This window comes from Chiloscyllium plagiosum, unplaced genomic scaffold (assembly GCF_037043375.1).
Source record: "Chiloscyllium plagiosum isolate Xiang-an unplaced genomic scaffold, Cpla_swu_hap1 HiC_scaffold_9, whole genome shotgun sequence".
NCBI classification, from domain to species: domain Eukaryota; kingdom Metazoa; phylum Chordata; class Chondrichthyes; order Orectolobiformes; family Hemiscylliidae; genus Chiloscyllium; species Chiloscyllium plagiosum.
Genome location: NW_028270147.1, coordinates 52,738,074 through 52,753,779, shown reverse-complemented (window position 1 = coordinate 52,753,779; position 15,706 = coordinate 52,738,074). Strand labels below are relative to the sequence as shown.

Genomic DNA, 15,706 nt, shown 5'->3' with positions numbered 1-15,706 from the left:
TGAGTGAATACTGAAGAAAAGTATTCATTCAGTGTCTCCCCAATCTCTTCCGCCTCCACACGCAACTTCCCCCTACTATCCTTGACTGGACCTATTCCTACCCTAGTCATTCTTTTATTCCTAACATACCTATAGAAAGCCTTAGGGTTTTCCCTAATCCTATCTACTAAGGACCTTTCATGTCCCCTTCTTGCTGCTTTTAGCTCTCTCTTCAGGTCCTTCCTGGCTACCCTATAACTCTCAATCGCCCCAATTGAACCTTCACGTCTCATCTTGAGATAGGCCGCCCTCTTCCATTTAACAAGAGATTCCAATTCCTTATTAAACCACGGCTCCCTCGCACGACCCTTTCCTACCTGCCTGACAGGTACATAATTATCAAGGACACTCAATAGTTGCCCCTTGAACAAGTTCCACATATCATTTACACTCTTGCCTTGGAGTCTACTTTTCCAAGCCACACATCCTAAGTCATGCCTCACCGCATCATAATTTCCCTTACCCCAGCTATAATTCTTGCCCTGTAGTACACACTTATCCCTCTCCATCACGAGTGTAAAAATCACCGAATTATGGTCACTATCCCCAAAGTGCTCACCTACCTCTAATTCTAACACCTGGCCTGGTTCGTTACCCAGAACCAAATCCAGTATGGCCTCACCTCTTGTTGGCCTGTCTACATATTGTGTCAGGAAACTCTCCTGCACACATTGAACAAACACTGACCCATCTAACGAACTTGAGCTATAGCTTTCCCAATCAATATCAGGAAAGTTAAAGTCCCCCATAACAACCACCCTATTACTGTCACTCATCTCCTGAATCACCTTCCCAATCCTTTCTTCAATGATTCTAGGACTATTAGGAGGCCTGTAAAAGACTCCTAACAGGGTGACCTCACCTTTCCTATTCCTAACCTCAGCCCAAACTACCTCAGATGGCAAGTCCTCATCCATCGTCCTTTCCACCGCTGTAATACTATCTTTGACAAGCAATGCCACACCTCCCCCTCTTTTACCCCCACCTCTAAACCTACTAAAACATTTAAATCCCGGAACCTGCAACAGCCAATCCTGTCCCTGTTCTAGCCATGTCTCCGTAATAGCCACAACATCGAAGTCCCAGGTACCAACCAACGCTGCAAGTTCACCTACCTTATTTCGTATACTTCTTGCATTGAAGTATACACACTTCAAGCCACTTCCCTGTTTACAGGCACCCTCCTTGGAAATTGATGCCATGTTCCTCACCTCCCTACACTCCAGGCCCTGCACCCTGAAGCTACAATCTGGGTTCCCATGCCCCTGCCGAGTTAGTTTAAACCCCCCCCAAGAGCACTAGCAAACCTCCCCCCAAGGATACTGGTTCCCCTCAGGTTCAGGTGTAGACCATCCTGTTTATAGAGGTCCCACCGTCCCCAGAAAGAACCCCAGTTATCCAAAAACTGGAACCCCTCCCTCCTGCACCATCCCTGAAGCCACGCATTTAATTGTTCTCTCTCCCTATTCCTCGAATCTCTATCACGTGGCACGGGTAACAAACCAGAGACAACAACTCTGTTTGTTCTAACTCCAAGCTTCCAACCTAGCTCCCTGAAAGCCTGTCTAACATCCTCAGCACTCCTCCTACCTATGTCGTTGGTGCCAATGTGGACCACGACTTCGGGTTGCTCCCCCTCCCCCTCCAGGACCCGGAAAACACGATCAGAGACATCACGTACCCTTGCACCTGGGAGGCAACATACCAAACGTGACCCCGGGAAAGAGCTGAAAGGCAAGGGAATATATTGAGGGGTCGCCTACCTTTCACCTTATAGAGAGGTAGGTGATAGGCTAGAGCATCCCTCACGTGCCCACCACCTCCCCCCTCCCCCACCCCTCCCCCCCCCCTACACTGACTCATAGTTAGGGCCACTTTGCAGTTTCTTCAATGCACCACTGGTATTTTATTAATATCACTGGTATTTTATCAATTTCATACTGCCATCTGAATATACCTCACAATAAAATATTGTATCCTTTCTATTGGTTCAGAGTTGGAGGGGCAGGTGTCCCTTCAGATTGGGCACACTGTGGGCCACAGGACCTCCTCATCCTAAAACTGACATGGGCCCTGTTGGTAGGGTGGTACCTCCTGCCCCCTCAGAAGCAAATTCTCCCCCATCACTGAGGCCTAACTGAGTGTTCTAGCAATCCATGACCTCTATTATCTGAACTCCTAGCCTGTTCTGGTGTCAATGGTCCAAGTACCATTGCAGTCACCACAGCTACCCATGGCGTTGCTGGGTTGGAAGAACTGCCAGCCTCTAATCAGCTGACAACCAGCATCAGAGTATTGGCGAGGTGGGGGAGCCGTATGTACAGCTATTCTATTTGAGGTGTTTCTTCCAGGATAGGTAGAGGCAGGCGAGCCTCTTCAATCTCCAACTTTCTGGCTGGAGGACAAGAACCATCAACACCATGCAAATCCCAACCCATGTTTGAGTCAGGTTTCCATCCTTGCCATTGTCCTGAAATTACTAAAGTTAAAGTCACAAGTGGTATACTGTGCAACTGTAACCATGATGTGCTATAATCCCTCATTGCTTTTGACATGTCCTTAGCCTTTGACAAAGTTCACCTCACCACACCATCCTTCAACGTTCATGTGGAATGCATAGCTTTCTTGGTTCCATTCTTGTCTATCCAGTTGTACCCAGAGAATCTTCTGCAATACCTCCTTTTCCCATTCCTGCATTATTACCTCTGATGTCCTTCAAGACTCTATCTTGTGATTAGAGGGCATTTCAATCATAGGATTTAGAAAGAAGCGTAGATCAGAGAAGATGTGGAGGACTTTATCAATCAGAGGGCATAGGGTTCAGTCAAAGGGATTAGGAATGTGGATCAGAAAGAAGCGTGGAGAGGAGGAATAGTTGCACTCTTGAACTTGGCTTCTCCTCCAAGATGTATCTGGACGGCTAAGAGGCAGGGGATGGCTGGAGAGCACATAATGAGGGAGTATCAAACCTGGAAAGTAAGGGGGATCATCAAAAGTCAGATGTGAAGGGATACATAGGTCCGAGACTTTGTAGTGGTATAAAAGACCTTGATGGGAAGTCATTGGCAAGCACAAAAACTTCACAGACTGATATTTGAATCTCGGAGAGGTGTGAAAGCATTTAGCTTCTGAATCTATCAATTCCTCACTTTGTGAAGATGTCAGCTTCTCTGTCATCAGTTAAAGTTGAAAAACTGAAAGACAAATGCCAGACTTAAAGTTCCATTTGGCTTCCCTGGAATGTTTTGGCTACTCCTGGCCTCAGGTAAAGCAGGAAGTGGGCAGGTTGGAGGCAGGATTTAGTCAAAAATCTGATTTTCAGGCATTAATACATCTGCCCAACCCAAATCTATTCATTCCATTTAGATAAAATTCAGGCCATGGTGTCAGATTCACATATTTACTGACCATACCCAGCTCTACCTCACCACTATCTAACTCAACTCCTCTACACCTTTGGTGGTGTCCAGCTGGTGTTAAGCAGAAATGTTAAATAATTGAGTATTGAGAGGATACCAGCAGTCACGTACATTGCTAAGGGGTTCAAGAGGAATTAACAGTTGAAGTTCAGAATCCCCTGGCCACACAAAGGTCTGAAAGGCTGTATTGAATGGACTTACTACAGGAGGCACATCACTAAGTAGATGTTTGCAATTTCATCAGGGTGGGGTTCTATTTATAAGATAAGAGTCAAATTTACATTTAGATTTGAATTTCCCATCTGAGATAAACAGTTACCTCAAGTGCCTGTCAGCATAACGTACTTCAAATGTTCACAAGGCTAGGTATAAATACTAAATGTTCCACTTTGATTTTAACACCACTTTGTGCCTGGTCCCAGCCAGGTGTCTAGCATCAAAATTCCCTTTTTAATGCCTAAGTATAATTACCTCACTCCAAACATATGGATTTAATGAGTCATCAGTCAAAGAAATTACATTTGTCCATTCTGCAGCCTGCCAACTTGCATGGTAAATTTCCAATTGTTTGTTTTCAGTACACGACAGTCTCTGGGAAAATTATAATCCCACTCGAGTGGATGAAATGTATATAGCCCGTAAGGTGTTTCTGACTTTGCAAAGAATTTATTTTGATTTACTCAAGGAAAATAGTTATTACCCTCACTCATTGCCTGTAGTTAACAATGCAGAGCCCATGGAAGGACTCACACTCCAATTTACTCCTCAAAAATGTAATAAACTCCACTTTTGTCATCAATCTTTTGATGAGCATAAAGATAATCTAATTGACATGCAAGAAAAAAAAATCCAGAGCTTTGGATACTGATGACATGTTGTGGTTCTGTTCGCCGAGCTGGAAGGTTTTGTTGCAAACGTTTCATCCCCTGGCTAGGCGACATCATCAGTGCTTGGGAGCCTCCTGCGAAGCGCTTCTTTGATGTTTCCTCTGGTGTTTATAGTGGTCTGTCCCTGCCGCTTCCGGTTGTCAGTTTCAGCTGTCCGCTGTAGTGGTTGGTATATTGGGTCCAGGTCAATGTGTTTGTTGATGCATCAACAAACACATCGACCTGGACCCAATATACCAACCACTACAGCGGACAGCTGAAACTGACAACCGGAAGCGGCAGGGACAGACCACTATAAACACCGGAGGAAACATCAAAGAAGCGCTTCGCAGAAGGCTCCCAAGCACTGATGATGTCGCCTAGCCAGGGGACGAAATGTTTGCAACAAAAACTTCCAGCTCGACGAACAGAACCACAACAACAAGCACCCGAGCTACAAATCTTCGCACAAGCTTTGAACTGATGACATTACAAGAAAATATATTAATGCAAGAGGAAGGGATGCCAAGGAGAATGGAAAAGAAACATTATTAAAGGCATTTTCCTGAACCATGAAGAAATTAAATTTATCAATTCTTCTACCCATCAATTAATCAAAATTTCAAATGGTAATGTTTGATAATTAGTGGACTCTGAAATTGCATTGAGGGCCTTACAATTGGTTCCATGAGTCCAAAACCTGAACATGCAATCAATGTTGCCATTTCTGATTGATATTCTATGACCCATACCAGTAAATACATATGTTTGAATGTGGAATGATAACAGGATAAAGCGCAGCATTCATACCCCTATGACTACAGGGCCAGCTTGTGCTTATGACCTGTAATCAAGTCGCCCAAAGTCCCAGAAACTTGCGATAGGTATCAAGCTGTAAAGAGCGGTGTTGCGAACGATTCAACCACTTCCAAGATAAAAGGAAGTTGGAGGTAAGGATAGCTAATTAGCATTTCTATTTAGATTCAAAGCTAATGTGTTTCCCATTGCCATGAGAATGAAAGTAGATTAAACCATTCTGAAATCAGTTTATAGGCCTTTCTATAAATCCATGAATCGCACAGGAAGACAGCAGCTCATTCTGGGCAGTCTACAGATGCCTGAGACCTAGAGAACAAGAGTAGAAAGCACCTTAAAGCAGAGAAAATGTATTCACCTCACAGAATATGAGTGAATAAGCACTCCCAGATTAAAATATGATTTCATGAAAATTTAAAGGTACAGGAAGATTTGCTTACCTTAGAGCTCGCAGAAGGGATCAATAGCATAACTTTCATAAGAATGACAGTTCCAGGAATCAAACTTTCCCAGCTGGGAAATAAAAAGGTAATAAGCCATTTGAGAGCCAAGAACTTTAAACTGCTTCCTAAGAGTGAGATATGCCCTTAAAGGACACCATAATGCTTAACAAAACTAGAATTTTTTTTAATCTTAAAAGTTAAATGGGAAATTTTGTTTGTAGTTTAAAGTACAATTCACTTAAAAATGTAATCAATAGCATGTTTTAGTTAATAGCTACTGTGCAAGGTTTAAAATGTAAAATCTTGACATGTCATTCTTTCAGCTGTTAACTGAAAGTCGATGTTGGTTCCTTTGAATTTATAGTTGTAGACCATGTGTCATTAGGCTGGCAGGATTTTGATCCAGTGACAGTGAAGAAACAATAATATATTTCAAAGTCAGGATGTTGTGTAGCATAGATAGTAATGTTCATGTTCCCATGCGACTGCTGATTTTTGCCTTCTATCTGCTAGAGGTTGTGAATATGTAAAGTACTGTCAAAGGAGGCTTGGTGAGTTGTGGCACCTTGTGTATGGTATAAACTGCGTACATTGTGTGCTGGTAGTAAAGGGAGTCAATGTGGGAGTTGATGGCTGGAGTGTTAATCAAGCAGACTGCTTTGTCCTGAAGCTTCTTGAATGTTGTTGTCATTGCAATCATCCAAGCAAGTTGAGAGTACTCCATCACGCTCCTGGCTTGCACCTTGTCAGTGATGAACAGGCTCTAGTGAGTCAGAAAATGTGAGATTCACCACAGCACACACCGTCTGACACCCCAAAACCTGATTGTAAAACCTTGCTACAGATATTGTCTTTCCTCATTGTCTACAAAATGGCAGTGACACATTTCAGAAGTGAATCATTTGGTTTTAATTATAAAATTCCAAATACTCGTCTTGCTTGCAAGTAAGTGATCATTTAAAACAAAATATCCAAGTGCATAACTATGCTTAATTTATTTTTAATAAATGTAGTTCACTAATTACAACAGCTTGTTGTAGTGGAACTTCAGCTTTGTTCTCAGTTTACCTTTGTATCTAACATCCATGCCTGCAGTGTTGAGTGAACTGCTGATGATGTCACTGTAGGTGGCTGTGCAGATAATTGTCTGGAACTCAGCCCTTTTGTGCAATTGGAATGAAAAACAGGCTATTAATTAACTATTTGGATCCCACTGATACTAATACGATTATCCCAATTCTTACTGAGGACATGTGGTACTTAAGTAAACATTAGCAGCTGTCATATACGAAATTCTTAGATCATTGTGAAAAAGTTCCACAATCAATCTTTCTGTACATATACAACTGAGAAACATGCTAAGGTAGATGATGGATATCATATTTTGCGATGTATATGAATGACTTGGGGGAAAGAAGTAAATGTCAAATTTGCAGACAACAAAATTATGAATGAAATTCAACAAAGCTTTAGGGTCCTCTGTACCACAAATGCTGATTTATTGCCATTGACTGCTCAGAGCATTGCTGAATCAGGAAAACTGAGTTGCCCATTATTTTTTTTCTCCATGATGAACGTACCTTACAGGTGCCTATACTCTGTTGACTGGCATTCAATTTGAATTTTAATGTTCAAAAAAATGCTGACAGAATTACTGAACTTCTGCTAACATTAAAATGGCAACAAGTGGAAAAACTGCAGCCAATGCAAAGTGAAGGAATACACCCTGGCCTGTTAACCTTTGCCTGAGTTTGTTTAGGGTAACCTCATACCCAAATTAGAATACAGTTTGCATCGTTGGAGATCCAAAACTATTTTTATAACACTGATGGTGTGCTATGACTGTATGAATATTAAGTCTTGTGAGTGGTGATTGATGTAACTATTTACAAGGCATGGTAAAAGTACGTGCTGCTGCAGTCTCATGCTCCAGTTATGTGAGTTCTCATATCATTATGACCATAAGACCAGACAAAATGGGAAAAGGAGTTGGCTATACAGTCCTTTTAGCCTGCTCCACCATTCAATAGGATCATGGCTGATCCAAAATTCCTCATGTCTATTTTTCTGCTTTTTCACTATAATCCTTGATTCCCCTAATGATCTAGAAGCTATTCATCTCAGCCTTAAGTATACACAAGAAGTCTGTCCCATATCTCTCTGTGGCAAGTAGTTCGAAAGTCTCTCAACCCTCTGAGAAAACAAAATTCTTCCCCATCCTAGTCTTAAACTGGTACTCCTTTATACTGTATTGAGACTTTGTCCTTTGGTCCTGAATGCGTCCACAATTGGGAGCATCCTGTCAGCATTTACCTTGTTAAGCCCCTTGAAAATCCTACCTTTTTCAAAGAGATCATCACTCAGTCTTCTAAATGCCAATGAGTTGAGTCCCAAACTGTTTAGCCTTTGCTCAGAAGACAATCCCTCCATACCAGGGATTATCTGAGTGAACCTTCTCTGGACTGCCTCCAATGAAATTATATATTTCCTTTAATAAGGGGACCAAAACTGCTCACAGTACATCAGATGTGCTCTCACTACCATCTTGTGTAGCTGCAGTAAGACTTCCTTACTCCTAAATTCCAACCCCCTTGAAATAAGGGCCAATCTTATTCCATTACCCTTCCCGATTACCTGCTGCACCTGTGTGCTAGCTTTCCATGTTTCCTATGCTGAACCCCTTTGTGTTGCAGCTTTCTACAGTTTTTTATCCATTTAAGTTACATTATGTTCTTTTGTCCTCCCTTCCAAAATGAACAACTGCACCTTTTCCCATATTATATTCTATTTGCCAATGTTTTGTCCACTCCCTTAATCCATCAATATCTCTTTGTAAACTATTTTGATTCCTTTCACAATCTGCCTTTCCACTTATTTTGTTGTCTCAAATTTGGCTAGAGAACATTCTCTTCCTTGCCTCAAGTCATTCATATATATTGTAAGCATTTGTGGTCCCAGCACAGATCCCTGTGGAATCCTCCTGGCTACAAGTTGCCAACCTGAAGAATAACCCTTTATCGCACTCATTTCCTGCCCATTCGCCAATTCTCTATTCATGCTAATATACTACGTTTAGAATCATGAGTTCTTATAACACTTTGTGAGGTACTTTGTCAAACGCCTTCTGGAATTTCAAACACAATACATCTACTGGTTCCCCTCTATCAACTCTTCCTCAAGAAACTGCAATAAATTAATCAGACCTAATTTCCCTTTTATGAAGCCATGCTGTCTCTGGCTAATTTGATTATGCTTTTCTAAATTTTTGGCTATTACTTCCTTATTAATTAATTCCAATACATCTCCACCAATAAATGTTAGATTAATCCAACTATACTTATCTGCTTTTTTGCCTCCCTCCTTTTTTTAAAAAGGGTGACATGTTAGCAGTTTTCCAATCATAGAACATAGAACAATACAGCACAGAACAGGCCCTTCGGCCCACGATGTTGTGCCGAACATTTGTCCTAGCTTAAGCACCCATCCATGTACCTATCCAATTGCCGCTTAAAGGTCACCAATGATTCTGACTCTGCCACTCCCACAGGCAGCGCATTCCATGCCCCCACCACTCTCTGGGTAAAGAACCCACCCCTGACATCTCCCCTATACCTTCCACCCTTCACCTTAAATTTATGTCCCCTTGTAACACTCTGTTGTACCCGGGGAAAAAGTCTCTGACTGTCTACTCTATCTATTCCTCTGATCATCTTATAAACCTCTATCAAGTCACCCCTCATCCTTCGCCGTTCCAACGAGAAAAGGCCTAGCACTCTCAACCTATCCTCGTACGACCTATTCTCCATTCCAGGCAACATCCTGGTAAATCTTCTCTGCACCCTCTCCAAAGCTTCCACATCTTTCCTAAAGTGAGGCGACCAGAACTGCACACTGTACTCCAAATGTAGCCTAACCAAGGTCCTGTACAGTTGCAACATCACTTCACGACTCTTGAATTCAATCCCTCTGCTAATGAACGCTAATACATGATAGGCCTTCTTACAAGCTCTATCCACCTGAGTGGCAACTTTCAAAGATCTATGAACATAGATCCCAAGATCCCTCTGTTCTTCCACCTCACTAAGAACCCTACCGTTAACCCTGTATTCCGCATTCTTATTTGTCTTTCCAAAATGGACAACCTCACACTTGGCAGGGTTGAACTCCATTCTGCCACTCCTCAGCCCAGCTCTGCATCATATCTAAATCCTTGGGTACTTTCCAGAACCCAAGGAATTTTGGAAAATTATAAGCAGTGCATCATCTGTCTCTGGAGTTACTACTTTTAGGATTCTATGATGCCATCCATCAGGGCCAAGATTTTTATCTGCCTTTAGCCCCATTAGTTTATCCACCAGTGATGGACTGCGTTTGTAATTGGTCAGTAGCTATCCATAAAATAAAAGCATAACTCCCTTTACTTTACAATATCTGAGTCATTGTTGACTACCATAGACACAGCTTCAGTCAGTAGATTCTGTCTGTGGACACTTATGAGTTGTCCCTCATCTGCTACATTATAATAGTTGTGGATGCGCACACATTTGTACACAATACCACTGTTCATCAGTGACGGATGGAGTGAATGTTAAAGGGAGTATTGGAGGTGCTAATCAAGTAGGCTGCTTTCTCTTAAATGATGTTGAGCTTCCTGAGTGTTATATGTCCATAATACAATTTTGATTTATGGAATTCATTCATCAACTCCAAAGATTTTGTTTACAAAATGAGTGAACAATGAGTGCATCTGTACAATTTTGCATGCTCCCTGACCTCAGTCCATGCAAATGTCTGATATAGGGGCAAGGGGAGATGTAGACAGAGTAAGGTAATTTGAGATCAATAACAAATGTGTTCAGCTCAGTTGATAAATGTCAGGACAAAACCAAAGACTGCACAATACATCAGACTTTCCCTTATTAATTTGTCAATACTTTGATGAGAAGGGCTGTTAATCAAGCCCTACTATTCCATCAACAAATGTATAAATGGCCAATTGAATCATTAAGATGGTTAAATTGTCTGACTTTGATTGCTATTGAGGAAAAAAAGAAAATCACACTACGTTTCATGAATAAACAAAAAATTGAACAAATAATCTTCAACAAATGGCAATATTAATTATTTATTATTACAAGGTAAATTGAAGCTCTATCCCTTTTAAATCCAAACATGCACATATTGATTCACAAATAGGACAGACAAAACCTCAATCTGGGAGCATGCAAAATTGTACAAATGTTCACTCTGTGTACACTCATTTTGTAAACAAAATCCTCAGAGTTGAGAAATGGATTCCATAATACAAAATTGTATGATGCACATTCAGCACTCAGGAAGCTCAACATCATTTAAGAGAAAGCAGTGTATTTGATTAGCACCTCCAATACTCCCTTTGAACATTCACTCCATCCATCACTGATGAACAGTGGTATTGTGTACCAATGTGTGCGCATCCACAATTATTGTAATGTAGCAGATGAGGGACAACTCATAAGTGTCCACAGACAGAATCTGCTGACTGAAGCTGTGTCTGTAGTAGTGAAGCGAGCTAAAGGTGAAAAATAATTAGTTTTGTTCATATTGGAATTAATTGGAATTCAAGTAAAACTATTCAGTTTTAAAGTATAATGACTCAGATAAACATAGTCAAAAAGGAACAAATTCTATGGACCAAGAGCTCAAACCACAAGTTTGGAGTGAGGTGACTGTCTCATGATTCTTTGCTTTTTAGTGACAATGTCATGTTGTTGTCAGTATCAGAGCAAAGAAGGTCCTCAACACAATAGCTGATCAGTTGTACCTAGGTCATTGCTTGAGTTAGCTCATCTTCTTTTCAGGCTCACTGAATATTGTTATTCTCACTGATAAAGGGTGAGAAAAAGAGAGGCCTGTATGTGTTGCGATTGTGGGCCAAAGGACCTGTACTGTGCTGTACTGTTCTATGTTCTATCTGACTAGAACTACTTCTCAGGTTTATGACAAACTGTAATCTAAAGTCTAAAGACTGTTGTCAAGCAGTTTTTCAATCCAAAGGCATGTGGTATTAATGTGTTTCAGAAAAGTATCAATCCATTCTCACTAAAAGTTACATGACTTAGAGTAACCAATCCGTGTACATAACACAGTTTAACTTTAAAACAATAAAACTCACCAAGTACATTGCAAATTAACAGGATCCAAAGTTCAATTTTTTCCAGTTTATATTCCAAAGTAATTAACATGGTCTTTACAAGGTTTTCACCATACTATTTTGTACTCCTTTCTCTGGAGCTGGAATATTAGTGTTGTTTTATTATTGTACTCAGGATGTTCACACAGCTTCTCCTGCAGGATGTCATTCTGCAACTGTGATTTTGGAGAAAAACAGGTAATGCATCAGCAGCAGAAACAAACAGAGAATGCTGGAGAAACTCCACAGGTTTGGCAATATCTGTGGAGAACAAGCAGAGTTAATGTTTTGAGTCGAGTGACTTTTCTTCAGATCCGATTCCAGACTGATGTCAATTATATGTTTTATATTCTAGATTTGTAATTCTCATATTCCTGGCAATGATCTGTTTGTCCCATAGGGGTAAATTTTCTTGTATAGAATTTATGCACATAATAATCAGTCATGTTTTGTGCATAATTTACTGCAAGAATTTTATAGATTTAAGTTGAGAAATTTGGAATATTTATCCACTGGTGGATGAGTTCTGTAGCAGTTATTTATTTAGCCTTCTGTTCTTGTGTCACTGCTTCCTGTCGGATTTTATGTGCCCCACTAGCTCAATTCTCTGCTGGATGCTTTACATAGTTACCTTCCAAACAGAGACTAGCACATCATTTAAAAGGAAGTGACATAATTCTTTGAAAAAGAAGATGCTAAAAAGATTTATGGTGCACCAGCACAGGTAGACACACCTAGGCCCAAGTGACCCATTCAGTTCCATGAATCTTTGAAAACTTTCCTTTATTAAATCCGAAGCCAGGAAATTATTTGGAAATGTTGATGCTGAGCCGAGTTCAGGACAATGTGCCTTGTGGGAAGTGTCCCAGACTTGAGCCTGTTACCATTTGAATAATGGCTTGTTTGTATCAGGGCAGTCTGCAATACCCAGTATTGACATCTTGTACAAGATTGTAACTAATTTAAAATATGCTCATTTACACAGCAGTAAAATTATGGTAAATGGAGTACAGATCAATTCAAGATACGATGGACCAAGTAGCCTCTTTCAGTTCTATAGCAATTCTGAAATTCTGTGGCTGAAACTCTCATTATGTGAAGGTGCTAGTGGACTGGGATGGACAAAGTTAAAATCACACAACACCAGGTTATAGTCCAACAGGTTTATTTGGAAGTACAAGCTTTTGGAGCACTGCTCCTTTTCAGGTAGCTAATGGAACAGGATCATAGGACACAGAATTTATAGCAAAAGATCATAGTGTCATACAATTGATGCAACAAACCGAGATTGCTGTTAAGTCTTTCATCTTTTAGAACGGGATACAGGTTTCGATTCATTAATATGTAAATCCTAGAACTTCCTTCAAGTCACATTCCCAAGATAACTTTAGGTTTTATTTTAAAAAGTGACATTTTAGCTCAGACAATGCATTAAAGGTGTGAGGTTTGAGTCTGTATGTTTTCCAATCTTGAGTCAGACTGGTTCCATTTCCAAAATAGGAATAGGAATGTATCTACAAGTATAATTCTGCAAATACAAATTCACCCCATAGACTTATATGTGTGTGTGCGTGCATGTGAGAGAAAGTGAGTGAGTGTAAGTGCGCGCACATGTGTGCCTGAGAGAGAGCGTGTGTATGAGAAAGGGTTTATGTGAGTGTGTGAGTATCTAAGTGCGTGTGAGTGTGAGTGTGTGTGTGAGAGAGAGAGAGAGAGAGTATAGTGCAGTGGAGTTACCTGTAATGTGACATGAACCCAAAGTCACGGTTGAGGCCATCCTCATGGCTACCAAACTTGGCTATTAGCCTCTGCTCGGCTACTCTGTGTTGTTGCGTATCTGAAGTCTGTCTTGGAGGATGGTCACCCAAAGATCCAAGGACAAATGTCTCTGACTGCTGAAGTGTTTCCCGACAGGGAGGGAACACCCCTGTTTGGCGATTGTTGCGAGATTTTCATTCATCTGTTGTCGTAGCATCTGCTTTGTCTCGTCAATGTACCATGCCTCTGGGCATTCTTGCCTGCTTCTCATTGACAGAGTTGTTACCTTTGCGAGGAAGTTGAATCTTAATCAAATTCCAGAGAGAAAGGACCTGTTAAATATCACATGGATGGAGAACATGAATGTATCTTTTCTTCTCCTTCATTTTGGGATGCAAACCTCTAATGATAATCATGAAACCATCATCAATTGTTGGGAAAAACCCATCTGATTCACTAATATCCTTTAGGGAATGAAACTGTCATCCTTACCTAATCTGACTGATATGTGACTCTGGATCATACTGCAATTGGGGGATGGGAAATAAATGCTGATATGGTCAACGACATCCACATCCCGTGAATGGATTTTTAAAAAAAAGACATCACTGCAGAACTCCTCGGGGTAGTGTCCTCGACCCCATCACATTCAGCTCTTCCATCAATGACCTCCCCTCCAACCTATGATCATAAGTGGGGATGTTTGCTGATAATTGTGTAGCATTCAGTACAATTCACCATTTCTCAAATACTGAAGATATCTCTACCCGAATGCAGCAAGACTTGAACAACCTTCAGCCTTGTTTTGATAGGTAGTGATTATTGGCTAACCAAGTGCCAGACAATGAACATCACCAACCAAAGGAAATCACCGCTCCTCTGTGATGTTCAGTGGCATTGACCAAGCCTCTTGAATTAGCTCTTTGCTCATATTAGAACCAAAGCTGTATTGTGGCCCTTGTGAAATCAAACTGAGCAGATTATGAGTGCAGAAATGCTCTTTATTAGCATTGTCAATGGTCATGTCCATCACATTGTTGATCATTGAGAGTTGACTGAGGAGGAGGAGATGAGGTGGGTTGTAAATGGACAATTGTCTGGATTGGATTTATCATACCTTGCATGAACAGTAAAATAATTTAATAATTAACTACAATGCCATCGTGTAAACTCTACTTTGTCTCTACAAGGACTTTTATGCGGTGTTCATTATTGTTGTATGGACATGCCTGCTCATTATGTTGCTACTTGTGATAAACTGTCACCATTCTCTTTAATCATAGAGATGATACTACTCGTTCAATTGCATTGTTAGTGTATTAGTTGATTTAATCATCAGAATGGCGAATTGTTTTATTTCTGTACTATTCAAATTAAGACTTAAGCCAGACTTCTTTAATGAGCTAAAAATATAACTCAATACATATTCCTGAATAGGTGGTAAACATTGGTTAACATTTAGCAATGAACTGTATCCCCTTTAATCCAAATACAAAGAAGTCTCTGCAGAATTCATTTTTGAAAGGGCAAATGAAAAGTACCCTGTTGGCCATGCATCTGAAAACAAATCATTGAACTGGAATTCTCTCGGTCCATCAGATTTCTTGTCAAAGCAATCAAATTTCTGATTGCTATAGACTGATGGAAGATTCATTTAATTTCAAGTTGAAATTTAGCTGAATTGGATATTTGGAAAGTAATCAAAGTTCACCTTTTCAGGGCTTATACAATATTCAGAAATACTGATATTTGGAAACTTTACTAGTTTCCATAACTTTTACTGAGAGAAGGAAAGGAAATTCTGTAGCTCCTGAGATTTTCTTCTTTATGACTACCTACGTCTAGAAACAAAAGCAGTAAATTCAGTCCAGAAAGGGTTTCTAGCCACCTATAAACTCCCATAGTTTTTTCAATGGTAGGTTTTATAGCAATTAAGGGCCATAAACCCATCTCTTAACTCCCTAACTACCAATGTATCGTCAGATTGGTCAAGAAGAGCTGTACTGGACACTCTCTCTCCACTGTTGCTGACAGACTTGCTGAGCTTCTCCAGCACTACCTGCTTTTGTTTACAGCAGCCTAATTGTCACAGTTCAAGTTTCCTAGCTGTCAGCAAACTGGCAGGAAAAGACAACCAAAGTGATATTTAATCAGGTGCAGTGGCCCTGACTAAAGACACCAAGACTGGAATTT

The 15,706-nt window shown here is 40.6% G+C and overlaps 1 protein-coding gene and 1 long non-coding RNA gene across 6 annotated transcripts in view; one reads left to right on the top strand and one right to left on the bottom strand.

Moving 5' to 3' along the window:
* nfia (nuclear factor I/A) overlaps window positions 1-15,706 on the top strand; it is a 732,109-nt gene that overhangs the window by 79,032 nt on the left and 637,371 nt on the right. The gene's annotated exons all lie outside the window — the stretch shown is intronic.
* Window positions 13,573-15,706, bottom strand: part of LOC148149145 (uncharacterized) — a 64,372-nt gene continuing 62,238 nt past the window's right edge. The window contains exon 3 of the long non-coding RNA XR_015758042.1: window positions 13,573-13,845. This is a non-coding gene — a long non-coding RNA (uncharacterized LOC148149145). The remainder of the gene's footprint in view (window positions 13,846-15,706) is intronic.